At 42.2% G+C, this 15237-nt stretch overlaps 1 pseudogene; it reads right to left on the reverse strand.

Moving 5' to 3' along the window:
• Window positions 1–12010: 12010 nt before the first annotated feature.
• Window positions 12011–13796, reverse strand: LOC142255823 (posterior protein-like; annotated as a pseudogene).
• Window positions 13797–15237: the final 1441 nt, after the last annotated feature.

Genomic DNA, 15237 nt, shown 5'->3' on the forward strand with positions numbered 1-15237 from the left:
GTTGTATCAATCCTTCCTCTGTATGTAGAAGTTAATACACTGCTTCTGCCTCCTCAACCTCGTGTGGGTCCTTCACCTCGGCCCACACCCTGTGTGGTCAGGGCACCCTTCCTTGTAACTGCGCACAAGGAAAACCACACACCTCCTTACTATGCTGGCAGCAGAGCTCAATGCCATCATGCGGTCAAATGTTTACTTTGAAATGTATGGGAAATGTCACACCGCTGAGAAGTTGTGGACGGTTAGCTCTGGAGACCAAGTTTCATCAATGGTTGTCTCCACTCAACCAGCAGCCAGGGAAGGCCGGGTGTGACAATGATGAAAACATGGGTGCGGCCCTTCGCCGTGACAATGTGACACACGTGCCTTGTGTGGCTCACGTGTTGAACCTGGTTGTCCAGCAATTTTTAAAGCACTATCCTGGCCTACATGGCCTTCTGCAGAGGGCATGGTGTAACGCCTTCCTTGATCCACACACTCAGTTTGGCTGTAAAGGATAGGCTAGAGGGAAGCCACTCACCAAGCAGGACCTCCAGAACCCTGAAACCCTTTAACCCCTATACAGGGATTAGGAATTACACAGGGCCCAAGGTGATCAATACCTGTGGAAGGCTGCAGTTCCAGAGAATAGTAGTCAGTCAGGGACAAAACATTAATTGAGGAACAGGAACAGAATGGGACGGCCAACAAGGTACATAAACAGCAAGCAGGAAAAATAGTCAGGTAACAAGCACACAAAATCATAAAACTGAACTGGGGGTAAAAGTAACCAGAGGTTCATAGCTATGTCTGGCAGTGGTCTGCAGACAGGATGGGCATAAAAAAGGGTGTGGTGTCTTCCCATTGGTTGTAGCTGAATGATGGTACTTCATCTGTGAGATACCCACCACCTACATTCAGCCAGAGATTCTGCATCTGTCAAGGTAATGCAGCCCAGTGGGTGAGCATAACCTGCGTCCATCTGCGCCGCTGGCATCAACTTCTCTCCCATCATCAGCACTATGCATGAAAGGAACACGTTGTCACCTGGCGACCGGAGTACAAATTGACGGAGCGTACTCCGTTGATGACTTAACCGCAGTGTGCGGCAATGATGCAAACCTGGCTGCGGGCCATCGTCAGGGAAATGTGACACGCGTGCCTTGTATGGCTCACGTGTTGAATCTAATTCTCCAGCAATTTTTAAAACACGATCCCGGCCTACATGGCCTTGTGCAGCGGGCACGCTCGCTATGTGCTCACCTCCATCGTTCGCACACAGCAGCTCAACAACTTTCGTCGCTACAGAAGTCTTTAGGTCTGGTGGTTAAACGCCTGAAATGCGATGTGCCGACACGCAGGAATTTGAATCTGCACATGTTGCAGCGTTTGTGGCAGCACCGCCGAACCCTGCTGCAATACGTTATGACATATAGCCTGGCCTAACTTGATCCAGAGGTGGTGCAGATCACGCTGCTGGAGTGGTGTCAGATCAAGGCCCTATGCACCCTTCTACACAGTTTACAAATGTCGACGAAGATGTTTAGCACTGGCAATGCCATTCTCAGCGTGACAATTCTGGTCATCTACATGATGGAGCACACTGTAAGCATTATTCGGAGTCAGGTGTTGGGACAAGAGGAAGGTGAGGAAGTACAGGAGGAGTCATATGCGGAAGGGATAACAAGATCTACGAGGTCCAGATGGTCAGCGGCACCTAGGCGGCAGTCATGGTGGGGGAGAGGGATTAACAAAGGCGCATAGTATCAGCAAAAAGTGTTGAGGAAGGTGCAGGAGCCCATGAAGAAATGGAGGACGAACTGGCAATGGGCATGGAAGGAAGACTCAGCAGATGAGTGAGAGCTTGCTCAGATTTCGGTTGTGCGAGGTTGGGGGGAGAGGGCAGAGGAAGGAGGCACGATTCTCACCTCTCTGCCACCAACACACCAAGGACTTGGTCCTCCTGGATGCACAAGACACATGAGCGCCTTCTTGCTGCACTACCTACAACATGACCCTCGGATTGCACGAATTCGAAGCAATGCTAACTACTGGGTTGCCACACTGTTAGATCCCTGGTACAAGACAAAATTTGTCGAAATAATTCCTGCCATAGAAAGGGACGCATGTATACAGGAGTATCTGCAGAAGGTGGTACGCAATCTTAGATCTGCTTTTCCACTAAACACCAGCGCTGCACAGAGTGAATCTCAACGCTGGTCGTTTACATGTCCACATCTGAGGGACCGAGGGCTGGCTGCTGTGCTGAGATGGCATTGAGTACGGTGTCCCTGCAGAGTTGCACTTTTGGTCATATACAAAATGAGTTGAAAAAGGACAGGTGCTGGTGGAAAGGGGAACAGGTGTGTTGGAAAGGGGAAAAAAGTTTTTGTCCGTGGGTTTGGTGGTTAAGCAAAAGTAACATTTGCTGAAGAAACACCATCTGTTACGGTGGGACTGGCAGATTTGGATAAGGTGGTATATACTATGTTACCGCTATATAACGAAAATTAATAAGAAAAGAAAGAGAAAGGTATATATCCCCATCAGCAGTCAGTGTCCACCGTGCTCCCAGATGGAAAAGGAGAGGTTGGCAACTGGAAGGTTAGGTGGAGGATACAGAGCTGTGTGGCTATGAAACTAATAGTACCCTGAACCGAGTTAGACGCCACTCGGATCTGGAGACTGGGAGCCCTGTTAGCGTCACAGGGTCCACACGCCCACCCAGCCCAGGAACTCCCTGTTAACATCACAGGGGCCATTGAGTACGCTGACCGTGTGCACTGGGGCCACACCTGTGGACAGTAGGCGCATCAGCAGCAGCAGGCCTGTTTATGCCACTGGGCTGCACAAGCAGGACTGGTAGGACAGGAGCTGGTCTTAACCGTTCTGCGTTACCAACTGTGGTGGCGGCCTGCATCGACGCCCTATCCCTGCCTACCTCTGGCCTAAAGCCGCAATGGGTTCAACACATGGAGGTGTGCTCTTTCGGAGCATAATAGAAGACTGGCACCTCCTTGTTGGCTCCAGCCCGTTTTATAACCTGGGTCCGCCCCAAACCAGGGTGGACCACAATGCACCTCCTGGAGACAAAAGCAGAGTGACACGTCATGAGTGGCATAACTAGCGTCCTATTTGGAACCGCAACTTCAATAATGACCTCATGGCTGCCACGACACAAACACCTCACCAGTCATCGTCTGACCATCAATAATGAGGTGACAAGTCATAGGGGAGGGCCTCTGCGAGCCATTTGGGAGTGGCCTGGCCACATCGTCAGGACACCTGATGCCCTGTGGTCTATATGGGCCCCCCACATCAGGGGCAGGGCCAAAGAGTTCATTACCGGACCTAGTCTCTGATGCAGTAAGTAAAAACAAAAAGCCAGCACCAAATGTGCACTACAGCACTAAACATTCCAAACTGTACTTATTATAAAAAAATTTTTTGAGATTTTTGCAAAAAATTGCAATTTCTTGAGCTGCTTCGCCACGTCACGGCAAATCTCATTTGAAGCAGTCCTACACTAAAATATTTTTATAAAATGTGCCATACGGCCTCACATATGAATAGTAGAACTGCTCTTAGCAGCACTCACCTGGTCTATTTCAATCCCGTACCCATGACTGAGTCATGGCTGTGGGCGGGACAGGTCCAAGCAAATGCTGCATGAAGTAAATAGCCTGTGGACAAAGCCTGATGACTTAATGTGAACAGTCACCAACCGCCAAAATCCAGACAGATGGAATACATCCCAAATTGGGGTGCATAGCAAGGTGGAGGTCAACCACCGACCAATTCAATGAAGAAAAAACAAAAAGCCAGCACCAAATGTGCACTACAGCACTAAACATTCCAAACTGTACTTATTATAAAAAAATTTTTTGAGATTTTTGGCAAAAAATTGCAATTTCTTGAGCTGCTTCGCCACGTCACGGCAAATCTCATTTGAAGCAGTCCTACACTAAAATATTTTTATAAAATGTGCCATACGGCCTCACATATGAATAGTAGAACTGCTCTTAGCAGCACTCACCTGGTCTATTTCAATCCCGTACCCATGACTGAGTCATGGCTGTGGGCGGGACAGGTCCAAGCAAATGCTGCATGAAGTAAATAGCCTGTGGACAAAGCCTGATGACTTAATGTGAACAGTCACCAACCGCCAAAATCCAGACAGATGGAATACATCCCAAATTGGGGTGCATAGCAAGGTGGAGGTCAACCACCGACCAATTCAATGAAGAAAAAACAAAAAGCCAGCACCAAATGTGCACTACAGCACTAAACATTCCAAACTGTACTTATTATAAAAAATTTTTTTGAGATTTTTGGCAAAACATTGCAATTTCTTGAGCTGCTTCGCCACGTCACGGCAAATCTCATTTGAAGCAGTCCTACACCTTGCTATGCACCCCAATTTGGGATGTATTCCATCTGTCTAGATTTTGGCGGTTGGTGACTGTTCACATTAAGTCATCAGGCTTTGTCCACAGGCTATTTACTTCATGCAGCATTTGCTTGGACCTGTCCCGCCCACAGCCATGACTCAGTCATGGGTACGGGATTGAAATAGACCAGGTGAGTGCTGCTAAGAGCAGTTCTACTATTCATATGTGAGGCCGTATGGCACATTTTATAAAAATATTTTAGTGTAGGACTGCCTCAAATGAGATTTGCCGTGACGTGGCGAGGCAGCTCAAGAAATTGCAATTTTTTGCCAAAAATCTCAAAAATTTTTTATAATAAATACAGTTTGGAATGTTTAGTGCTGAAGTGCACATTTAGTGCTGGCTTTTTGTTTTTTCTTCATTGAATTGGTCGGTGGTTGACCTCCACCTTGCTATGCACCCCAATTTGGGATGTATTCCATCTGTCTAGATTTTGGCGGTTGGTGACTGTTCACATTAAGTCATCAGGCTTTGTCCACAGGCTATTTACTTCATGCAGCATTTGCTTGGACCTGTCCCGCCCACAGCCATGACTCAGTCATGAGTACGGAATTGAAATAGACCAGGTGAGTGCTGCTAAGAGCAGTTCTACTATTCATATGTGAGGCCGTATGGCACATTTTATAAAAATATTTTAGTGTAGGACTGCCTCAAATAAGATTTGCCGTGACGTGGCGAGGCAGCTCAAGAAATTGCAATTTTTTGCCAAAAATCTCAAAATTTTTTTATAATAAATACAGTTTGGAATGTTTAGTGCTGAAGTGCACATTTAGTGCTGGCTTTTTGTTTTTTCTTCATTGAATTGGTCGGTGGTTGACCTCCACCTTGCTATGCACCCCAATTTGGGATGTATTCCATCTGTCTAGATTTTGGCGGTTGGTGACTGTTCACATTAAGTCATCAGGCTTTGTCCACAGGCTATTTACTTCATGCAGCATTTGCTTGGACCTGTCCCGCCCACAGCCATGACTCAGTCATGGGTACGGGATTGAAATAGACCAGGTGAGTGCTGCTAAGAGCAGTTCTACTATTCATATGTGAGGCCGTATGGCACATTTTATAAAAATATTTTAGTGTAGGACTGCCTCAAATGAGATTTGCCGTGACGTGGCGAGGCAGCTCAAGAAATTGCAATTTTTTGCCAAAAATCTCAAATTTTTTTTATAATAAATACAGTTTGGAATGTTTAGTGCTGAAGTGCACATTTAGTGCTGGCTTTTTGTTTTTTCTTCTGATGCAGTAAGTGCCTGAGTATGCTCAGTAGCATGAAATACAGTCTCTGAAAAAAGACTATCAGCTTTAGCATGGTGTCTAGGCACAAAACAGGAATTAGACCCGGCACGGAGTGCAAGTACCTGTGCAAAGAGGCTTTTCGCACTAAGTGTGGGAGCATGCGCTGTATCCCGAAATGAAGACTTAGCCTCAGGAATGGCACAGTCAGACTGAGCATACTCACTAGGCGAAACACTGTAGTTAGGCTGCGGCTGGGGTAAATCGGCACACACATGCGCACTAGCTGCCTCTCCACACTTAAACGTGGAGGAAAAATTGCTCTTCGGGTGTGGACTTGGAGATGCTGTCTATGAACAGAAGGAAAAGCTAAAGGTGTGTGTTACAGCAAGGAGCCACCGCGGAAGCACTTCGTTCAATTGTGAGGGGAGTCATTTTGGAGTTTGGTGAGGAGTACCGTAACGCCAGTGAGCAGCATCCTGTGCCACAGACCAACATTCTTACGGTGCTGTCTATACTGCTTACCGTGAGAGGAGCGTAAAGTCTGTATTTCTGGCAACTGGACATCACAGTACCCGGGTACGGTAGGCTGTGCCCAGACAATAATGCGGGCACGCAACACTTTGTTTTATTAGCAAAACACATATCTGTTCTGGGTAGGCCGACTATTTATAGACAATAAGACTTGCTGCCTCTGCACTGTCAAATTGTCACGTACAGTTTAAATCATAGAGGGACAGCGACACATGTTTGCATTGACTGTTGCTTTTCAAGATTTCCATGACTGTGTTGCAGAGCTGTGTGGTTTGCATTCACACTGCTATCATCTGCCTTATCTGTGAGGCTTCAGCTAACAAGGGTATTCAGGGGGGTTAATGTGTTTTGTCTATGTTTAGGTAGATAACTTGGAAGCTCTTGTGATGCGCCACTGGTAAGTCGTGTTCGCACACACACACACACACGCACAAACACACAATTACTGCTACGCAGAGGGATTAGCAGGTAGTAGGCAACAGAATAGATTGTTCAATTATTTAAATTGTATGCATGGTTCTTATTGTTTGTTTTGGTAAAGTTAAACAATCATTTATCAACCCAACTGCCTAGAGTCCTTTTCCTGTTGCCTGGTTTTGCTGCATACTGGGGAGCCCACCCTGTATACGACTTAAAATGAAGCATAAGTCGCAATGTGAATTTCACTGTGCTACAATGTGGCCTAGCGTGCCTGTGCAACCACCGCCTGCCCCATCAAGTGCATCTGCGTGCTCTTCATCCTCTGTGACTGTGGGGACAGCAGTCTCACATGGTTTTTCACACTGAACTTCCACCCCTTTACACGCAACAGGGAGTGTGATTGGCAGGTCATCACTTGTTTTGGAAGTGGAGACAGATGGTATTGTTGAGCTGTCAGACATCGAGAAAACCAACATTGGATGCAGGCTACATTATATCCACATCTGCACCTTCGTCACAGATTGGCTGGACTACCTGCAGTTAATAATTGCATTCCAGAAATGGAAAGGAGTGTAGAATGCACATGTGTTGTACCTTGCTTGGCAGCAAAGGAACACTAACTTAGTATTCCAGACAATTTTAGGAAGGCAGAAAAAGAGTCAGCTCTTTGGGCAAATTAAATAGCGTGGCAAAAGTGGACAGGTGGGTACAGTGGCCGTGTTCTGTGGGTACCAGGACAGTAAAGGAAGCCTCACTTTCTATCCCTCCGAATGATCAAATGCAGCAAGGAATTCCCTGAGTTTGCTATAAAATGACAAGAATTAAAGAAACTAATAGGTCAAAAGTACACCCCAACCTAAATCTCAGTTCTGATTGTAACCTAAACATATATACCTGGACGAATAAATGAAAGCCCATACGTAGCCGCTCACACCTCCTCACCATGTACTGGCACTGCACTAAAAGGGAGGGTGGCTGGGAGTTTAATTGTAGGCTGCCTTAAATGGCTGTATAACCCGACAAAGAAAGAGCGCTGCTCATATAAATGTCACAATAATATATCAAGCACATGTGTGAACATAAGATTTTTTATTCTTTTATATATATCATATTTTATTACATCAAAAAATAAAGTGCTGGTGTTCACAGACTATAAAATTCCCTACCCCATAAAACCATCCAGAACCAACTTGGTGCGTTGTGGAACAATCAAAATACAATTTATCAATATAAATATATAAATAAATCTGGTATCAAAAATGTATAGTACAGACCTCATATACCTCTCACAGCATAAATAAAGTGCATATGCATTCACATCATGAAGTAATTAGCCAGTATCAACCCCACAGACTATAGCTTATTTAAGTGACAACAAAATTGGACAATTATATCTCATGTAGTAAATGTGTCACCATATACTACAACCCATAAAGCTCATAGAGTAGGGTGTTTGGCCTAATACCTAGGTAACCAATGAAGTTACCGTTTTAGCTGGAGGGTAAGCAGAGGAGGAGAATTATCAATAGTGGAGATCCAGAGTGGTAAACCACAACGCCCAGCACCTCGACGCGCGTTTCGCCTCTCGCTTTGTCAGGAGGTTCTGGGGTAGCTGCGGGGTCACTCATATATACTGTAAAGCCCATCTAAGGTCCATTACAGCGTACGCCGTATGGCGGAGATCGCGTCATCCATCTCAGCCGGCGTCCCGAAGGAGATCCATGCGCGAGGAGAACTCCCTCTATTGGGCGCCGGCCGAGGAGAGGCAGACTCCGACGCGCAGAGCGCGCTCTGACGTCAGTGCAGCCCCATGGCCATCTTAGAAAAGGGCAAAGGTGATGGCAGATATAACGAGCAAAATAGAGAGGAGGGTAATAATCACAGAGCCATGTTTGAATAGCGAATAGGTTGCCTTATGAATGAACAAGTCCCCACATATAGAAATAGGAATACAAAATATCAATTATTGCAGATCCAAAATATTAACATACATGTCAAGTGAACAAGGATTTATATAATGTAGGGAACATACAGGCATATTTGTATCATATCGGGTCACAGATTATATCTCATAAGGACAGTTCATCCATATCTTGACCCTATATCCTTATTGTGATTGAAGGTTTTCATATAATAGTTTTTCATGCTCTGCAGTTTAGTCCACTATTCCATATGGATACTCCATCCCGTCAGATGCTCGATATAGGTGCATAAAAAATTCTATATAGAAAAAATATATTGATCATAGTATTAGTGAGTGACCATAAAACACATTAAAAGATGAGACAATCAGCGGCAAGCAAAATGTCAAAAACACACCCCTCATAACTTGTCCACCATTATAATCTTACACCAACCGAACCAACAAGATACTAAGGACCATGCCCAATTGAAGCGAAGAGAGCAGGGGAAGAAGGAAACAGACCACGTAATAAAGGGAGTATTTCTATGGGGGAAAAAAACCTTCACAAAAATGGTTTGAAGGATATGAAATCATTCAAACCTTTGGGTTTTTCTGTCTCCAACACCGTGATCCACTTAACCTCCCTCTGTGCAAGTATCCTCTTAGGGTCACCCCCCCTAGGGCTCAAATAAATCCTGTCAATGCCTCGAAACTTCAGAAGGCGCCAATTGCAATTATGGCTTTCCTTGAAATGCTTGGGGATGTTTTTTAGCATTTCAAGTTCCTCTGGTTTTACGATCTTAGCAGTCCTCTTAATGTCCCTGATGTGCTCAAGGATCCTCACCCTCAGCTCACGAGAGCTGAGGCTGTAGAAATCTGCTGAGTTTTGGGGTGCCAGTTAATCGTAATTAACAAGAACTACTGGATCTTTAAAAGGGGATTTATTACAAATAGGGAATTTACAATGACATACATAAGGAAAACCTAACTAAGGGAAAGGGTACAATGAAAGGGGAAAGGTATTGGGAGAGGGTGGTGGAAGATGGGAAGTGGATAGACTGACTAGCTTGGTAGGATACCTTTATATCAGACACACAATCACACATGGCCCATACAGTGCCCATCCCTGTAACACCTCAACATATTAGTAGCATCCAATCAGGTCACAGTCTTTTGAGTTGTCCAGGAACGTGCATTTGGCTGTTGATGTCAATGCTCTCCTGAAGGTGGCTCTCCGAGGTCAATTTGTTAAAGGATTAAGAGGAGTCTTGACAAACCTGTGGATCCTGTGGATAGTGTCCTGGTATGTAGCAAAGGTCTTTCATATCACAAAGCCTGAGGACAGATTTACACTCCATTCAGGTTGGAGACCTGATATCCATCTCCAGTACAATGGCTTGTATTCCACTTGAACAAGGGATTGTTTACCAATATCCATTTTAATAGGCTATAAACAGGACATTCAATTCATGAATACCACAGGTGTTGTGTATCTTCCAAGATGCTAAAGGCACCATGTTCAATTCACGTGAAGATGCAACCTTTATCATGTTGATAGGACAAAGGTCAGTTCATCACAGAACACACAATGGCCTTCTTGCCTCTTCAATGGCCATGAAACTCTTCACTGTACATGGCCGATTCTTTTGATGTACAGTCCTGGTAATATTGGTAGCTGACAGATACAAAATGGAGTCCATTAATTCGTTATGATACATACATTGTCCATGTTGGCTTCCAACATACGCCCCTTTGTGTCTGAATGACACACACACTTACTGCCAGGGCATGACAAAATAGCGTTCCACTATAGAATTATCGTCCACTTATTCCATATAGGTAGCTGCATCAGGACCTCATCACTGCAAGGTATCTAACAAGGTCAAGGCATAGCAATTGCTGGAGTCACAACATTCATTCTCATTCACACATATCGAGATGCATTTATATCTTATTAATTATGTAAATTACACCTGAATTATGTGAATAGCATATACAAGACATAGCATATACATGACTGCAAGTATACAACAGGTATCTATATAAAACAATAATACAAGATTATATTATATTATTATATGTATATAGCAATATATGTCAACATTTCTACCAGTACAATGTGCACCCATTTAACATATACAAATTTAAAAATCTATATATTTTAAACTAAATTGGCACTGAGAGGTAGTCTTAAGCCCTCCAAGTTAATGATATAGAAGGAATGACAATCATGATGTTTACTTGTCATACTTTAAAACAATTCCCTTAGCTTTTGAGTAGATTTATCACATTGCATATTGTTGGTGATTTTCTCACATTTACATTGTACCACCGTACAAGGTATTAGTTGGTAAAAGCGTGTCTAGTGTCCCATTAAAAGCACCTTTTTGTTGCTTATTAGAATGTGCTGTACATAGATCACACTGGCTGATGGAAATAGTAGATTATTATGATAACTTAGGCACTCTGTGTTATCAATGCTTCCATCTTGCATATATATATGATTGGTTTACATTCGAACACATTGTCTTTTATTAGCTTTCAGATATAAATTAATTCATGTCACAAGATCGCAAGAAATCTTCCTTAAAGATTATTAATCCAATTGCCTTCAAATCATAGCTCATCCAGGATGCAAATTTGATAAGTTAACTTTTGCTCCATCACAGATCCTGGAAATAAAGAACAAGAGCAGTATCAGATTCTTAGCAGTTGTCAACTACATATCGAGTTTATTTTACAAGAGAAAAAAAAATTAACCTGAGCACTTTTTACTTGCAAGTATGTGCAGTTAGCAAAAATCTAACTTGAAAGAATGTTTTTTTAAGATAATTAACCTCCATAGACATATACTAAACGCCCCTTTGGTACTAACGATTGTACCAAATAAAGATAAAGGCGGAAAACAAAAAAAAAATGATGTAAGAAAAATATTAAAAAAAAAAAAATATGTATGTATATAAAAAAAAAATTACTATTCTTGAGTAGCAAAAATATTAAGAACAAAATAAAACCGTGACACAATGCACTGCACAGGACAACACAAAACAGACAAACATAGAACAATTAGTTAACTCAACTTTATCTGTCTCATGATGAATATATGTGAATAAAGGGGTTCAGGTGGTTCTGCAGATTTACACAGAAACCATAGCTTTGCATTGGTTGGCACTATCATATAATTTATATATCCAACTTCAGGTCCTGATTTAAAATAGTTACCTGTGAAACAAGATAAAGAACATACATACAATACAAACAAACGACTATTAGCTTAATACAGTACCCCATCATCACAATGGGATGATTACTTGTTTAATTGCCTGCAAACAATTAATTAAACGTTTAATTTTGAGCTCATTGTCTAAACCACGTGGACTTTAAAAACATATTGGCCATATGAATTTACATAAAGTAATAATTGTAGAAAGAAATAATCAGATTCATCCATGGATACTGTGTTGTAAAAGACCTGTTGAACAAAACACATTGGTTATTCTCCTTGCTCTGATATCAGGTGACAATTGGTCTCCAGTCTAAAACTAAACACAAAACATAATTTAGATCAAGTCCAAATCAAATAGAAGACATACCGTTTATCCTATCCATATGTTAATAGGGTCACAACTAACTTGACAGCCTAAAAAAACCTCACTGTTTACCCAACCGTATTGGTACATTGTGCTGTGTTAGTTAACAAGAGCGGTAGAGCAATTTGTGACCAGCTCCAGAATAGACAGAATAATTGACTTTCCAATAGATTGAACACAGGGACATTGGCATCTTCCTTTTGTGGTCTACAATATGGTGTCTCCTGCTGTTTTCCAGTCTCTCCTTTCTCAGGCTTTGGGCTCTGCATTGTCTGCGGCTTTGGTGCAGTGGTATCAGTGTGGGCTTTTATCTCACATATCTTTTCATATATCTCTGTAAATTGCATATTGTTGGTGGCAAGTTCCTCCTCAGCCTCAACACTATCAATCTCCTGGAGCAATGAATGGCTCTTTGGCTCTGGGTATATGTCAGGTGTATTACAATAACGTTTAATGTGTCCTGGACTGCCACATTTATAACAATATCTAACATATCCTCTTCTCTTAGGTCTATACATAGCAGATACATTTTCTGATGTTTCATACTGCTCTTTTGACTCATTACACCAGTCCCTGAGTATATTTACAAAGTTTTCAAAGGAGTTGGTATTCCTTAGAGTTACTCTTGTGGTGTAATCTACATTACAACGATTTGCCATTGAATACAAAAAAATAGCATCATCCTGAGACATATCTAGACAATTGTAAACAGTTCTGTATAGAGCCAGATAATTATTACAGAAGAGTGTAGGATCATCATATCGCCTGAATCTGGAAATTGCTAAGGTCTTTTCACCCCTAGTATCTCTTCCACCTATGATACGTTGCAATTCCTTCCTTCTTAGCTCTGCACCTGTACAGTTATCACCCATTTGTTCAGATCTGAGCTGTGCTGCCAGTGGTCCTGGGAGCCAAGCTTGGAGCAGAGACCAAGCATTTTTATTGTTCAAACTATATTGCTGGACCACAGCCTCAAATCTATTAGATAGAATGACTGGAGAAATATCTGAGTCAAACTTACCAAGAAGTTGACACAGGTGAAGCTTTTCAGAAATAGTGAGCAATGGATTGCAATCAACCAATGGAGATCTATATCTGACATCTCTTGTATCTTCATTAGAAAGAGTACACACATTGACTGTCTCAAGACTGCATATCTTTGATTTAAGAGACTGAATATATTGCTCTTTGTTATGCAATTGACATTTCGCTTCATCCAGTTGCCTTTCCAAAGTTGCAATTAACTTCTCCATTTGATTAATTTTCAGTTCTAAAGAGCACACCTGAGTTGCTTGGGAAGTGGAGCTCAGTCTACACTCCTTCAATTGTTCCTCCAACTTCCTATTTCTCACAGCTAATTTACTTACATCTGATTGTAAACCATGTATTTCACTGGTAGTATTATCAGAAATTTCTACAACAGAATCACTAATTTTGTCTATATCCTCTTTCATTTGTAGCCTTTGCTTCTTTCAAATCAGCCAATTCCTTTATCTTAATCAACACAGAAATTTCATTGCTTAACTTTTCCTTTTTCAATTTCCTACTGAGCACTTTATTATTTAAATTATTATTATAGCTCTTACATTGTGCTATCAAGTCCTTATATTGGACTTCTAAAGATTTATCTGCACTGACATGGTACACGGCAGAGGCATACTTCTTCACATATTTTTCCACAAACTCCATTTTCAGCAACAAACTGTAAACACTCACAAAACAAAAATTTCTAACTGAAAGAGTTACACCAGACCTTACTATGCAAACTTTCAAAAGGTATTAACTGTTTGAAACAATACTTTCTCACTTTCAGTCTGATTTTAACATAAACCACTTTTCCAACTACAAATGATATTTAACTTTACTAAATGCATTCAGAATCATTCTGCTAACACAACTTAATACATAGCCTGATCTGCAACAACGCCAGAATCATTAGGAGCAACATACAACATAGATTACAAGGAAAGTCTTTACTCACCAGTATTTCCGTTTCTACCAAGATCCAGACTCCTCGGTTCTTTGATCTCCACACTTTTCCAATGTGGATTAAAGCAGATTAATTTCTTGTGGATTCTCTGTGGAATTTAATCACGGTCCCATCTGGGGTGCCAAATGTAGAAATCTGCTGAGTTTTGGGGTGCCAGTTAATCGTAATTAACAAGAACTACTGGATCTTTAAAAGGGGATTTATTACAAATAGGGAATTTACAATGACATACATAAGGAAAACCTAACTAAGGGAAAGGGTACAATGAAAGGGGAAAGGTATTGGGAGAGGGTGGTGGAAGATGGGAAGTGGATAGACTGACTAGCTTGGTAGGATACCTTTATATCAGACACACAATCACACATGGCCCATACAGTGCCCATCCCTGTAACACCTCCACATATTAGTAGCATCCAATCAGGTCACAGTCTTTTGAGTTGTCCAGGAACGTGCATTTGGCTGTTGATGTCAATGCTCTCCTGAAGGTGGCTCTCCGAGGTCAATTTGTTAAAGGATTAAGAGGAGTCTTGACAAACCTGTGGATCCTGTGGATAGTGTCCTGGTATGTAGCAAAGGTCTTTCATATCACAAAGCCTGAGGACAGATTTACACTCCATTCAGGTTGGAGACCTGATATCCATCTCCAGTACAATGGCTTGTATTCCACTTGAACAAGGGATTGTTTACCAATATCCATTTTAATAGGCTATAAACAGGACATTCAATTCATGAATACCACAGGTGTTGTGTATCTTCCAAGATGCTAAAGGCACCATGTTCAATTCACGTGAAGATGCAACCTTTATCATGTTGATAGGACAAAGGTCAGTTCATCACAGAACACACAATGGCCTTCTTGCCTCTTCAATGGCCATGAAACTCTTCACTGTACATGGCCGATTCTTTTGATGTACAGTCCTGGTAATATTGGTAGCTGACAGATACAAAATGGAGTCCATTAATTCGTTATGATACATACATTGTCCATGTTGGCTTCCAACAGAGGCCCACATAAATGAGCCCACAGGGGCACTTGGCCCAATATACCACATATGTCATCCTGCAGTTGATGCTATGGACTATTTTGAACTCCCTATCATTGGTGGAGTTATGAAAGGTGGTGTCCTGTCAGATAGACCC

The sequence above is a fragment of the Anomaloglossus baeobatrachus genome, chromosome 11 (genome assembly GCF_048569485.1).
Source record: "Anomaloglossus baeobatrachus isolate aAnoBae1 chromosome 11, aAnoBae1.hap1, whole genome shotgun sequence".
Lineage (NCBI taxonomy): Eukaryota > Metazoa > Chordata > Amphibia > Anura > Aromobatidae > Anomaloglossus > Anomaloglossus baeobatrachus.